Raw genomic sequence first — 2,738 nt, 5'->3', positions numbered from 1 at the left:
CTTAGAGTGTGTTGTAAAAGAAATGATTAATTTGACATGTGACATAAGCTACAAAGAGAGAGATGCCCACTTAGATGCTCACTAAGAAATCATATTCGATTAATTCTGTAATCCAGAAGGTAGAAATGGCTTAACAGAATTTCCGGTTAGCTATGCAGCATTACAAACCAATAAGTTTGAACTACTAAAATAAGCACATTATTTTCTTCTCCCACTATTTTGTTCTTTCTCCAGTGCTGTCAGCTATGAAATGAGACCATGGAAAAGTGATAAAGAATTGCACTTTTAAAAAGCAATAGAGAAAAAGGCTATCTCACAAATATTGTATATACATTTTATCAACAAATGGTATATTTCATAAGCAAATGGTATTGACTTTGTTATACTGGTCATTGATATCTATATTTTTAAAATTACAGTTGAGTCGGAATTCCCTATGGGGCTCCTGCGTGTCTCAGAGCTGTTAAAATGGCCTTCTTAATACATTGCCAGCATATATCCTCACAAAGATAACCTTGGTTAAATAAAATAGTGTTTTTGCACATAGTTAGAAATTCACAAAAGAGATTCAAAATGTAATAAGGTCATTGACTTTGAATAATTGACAAAACTTCATCAGGTAATTGAAAGAGCTCTTTGTATTTCTAACCAACTCAAAACACCAGCTTTTAAATTACTTAGAACAATTATGCCCCAAATGAACTTCTATGCAAAAACATTTTTTCTGTTTTGAAGACTAGCAAAGATTGGAAAGCTTAAGTTGGGAGACTAGCAATTATTACTCCAATAGTGTTTGGATTGTTGTGCAGTAGTTAGTGGATGATAGTAATTTCATTAGCTTGAATCATGGGTGGTCAGGAAAATCCTATTTTATTTTTATTTTTTAAGCCGCAGAAGAAGATATCATGGAAAATTACCCAAACACAGCCTGGAAGGTTCATTGCTATGAATTAGAGCACTTTGAACAGCTTAAGGGCTATGCGGAAGGCCGAACGCAAAGATAAACTTTATACTTTGAAGTTTGCCAGTTTATCCTAGAGCAAATTTCTGCTCTTTTGTTCTAAATCAGAATACAGATGCATTTTTGAGAGATTGTTTTGATTTGGTAGTTCTTTACTTATATAAATGGACCGAACACATTTTGGCCCTGCAATATTTATGTTGTACCATATATAATATCTACATGTCTAGGTAATACATCCTAAATAGAAAGATTAATAAAAAAATTAACAAGACTTGGTACTAGAACACCAAAAAGATTATGATATTATGTATGCCACATGATTATAGGGGATATCTTCACATTTTGGTAGCAGCATAAAATAGCCAAAAATCTGCATTATGTTTTTTTCCTTGAAGAAAGTGGAATTTCACATCAGCTGAAGTGAAGGTTTGATGCCTTGATGCGGCTCTGCTTTGTCATCGACCTTGGTGTTTTCTCTAAAGTGCACAGGAAAATTCTCTTCCCAATACAGAATGAAGTAGGTTTTAGCAAAGCCTGGTAAAAACTTATGTCTTCTAATCTCCAGGGTAGATTGAAGAGTTGGAAGGACTTGGCTAAAAGAGTACTTAGAGGAAATGAAACAAAAAAGCAAAATCATGGGACTAATGAGGCCCTGTGTATAGCAAATATTTGCTTTGGGTGACAAATAGTTTTTTCTAAATTCTGAATATTTGTCTTCTATTTTAGGACAGGATCTTCTTTGAAGCTTTAAACATCAAATAGAAAGTGTTGTATATTCAGCTATAATGTGAGCACTGTGATCTTTGTCCAAGGATTCAATTCAATGTTATAAATCAGAAATTCAAATGTCAACTCACCCATCATTTAACCACCTTTGAAAACTGGCATTTAGAAACCTATCCTGTCTCATTCTAGAGATGGATTTTTAGTCATTTGGAGGCATATTCTCAGAAGCCTATCCAGTCTAAGAATATACATAGTTTGCTTTAGTTTTTAAAAATCAGAATTGGCACTTCTTCAACAGGACTAGTTTATGTGAGCTTAAGTACTGAAAGGCCAAAAAAGTCTTTGATATGGGAAAATCCACAAAGTTACTACATCCAGTTTCCTACAGAGACTGGCAGGATGGGAAGCTATTCACTAAAGCAGAATTACGTTACACTTTAATGTGAAAATTTGTATTAGGTGTAGGAAGCAGACAATTTCGTGCCTAGTCATGAGCAGAGAAACTTGGAAACAAATCACACTGTCTGAAAAAGTAGGGTCAGTTAGTGGGGTTGTCATTAGACAAGTCCACAGGTGAGGTGAGGTTTTCATGTCAGTGAGCCCTTTGCACAGGGTGAGCAGTTCAACTGGAGACAATAACCTTAAACTTAAGGCACTGGCCCTAGTGTCTGAGCTTCATTTAGTATATTCAACAGAGACAGGAAACTGTCCATAACACCCCGTTTTCCCCTAGTGATTTGAGCAAATGAGTGAAGCATGTTCTCAACTGACACTGCGACTTAAGGACAGAGTGAAGTAGGCCCCCACTGTGTGTGGGAATTTGAACGTTCAGTGAGTCCTTGGTCAGGGAGGATAGTTTTGTTTTTGTTTTTGTTTTTTTGAGAGGGTAAGTAATCAAACACAAATACTTCCTTTCTGGAAAGCAGTACAAGATATTACCATACATACAGTAAGAGACATTCAAAAGAATCCTCTCTGTTTTGATTAGTATTTATTTATAGATTTCTGTTGTGGGTGGGTAGAAACTTAATCCTGTTAAATACAGATT

Source organism: Desmodus rotundus, chromosome 7 (genome assembly GCF_022682495.2).
Source record: "Desmodus rotundus isolate HL8 chromosome 7, HLdesRot8A.1, whole genome shotgun sequence".
In the NCBI taxonomy this organism is placed as follows: domain Eukaryota; kingdom Metazoa; phylum Chordata; class Mammalia; order Chiroptera; family Phyllostomidae; genus Desmodus; species Desmodus rotundus.
The sequence above is the reverse complement of the archived record's forward strand: the minus strand, read 5'-3'. Positions refer to the sequence as shown.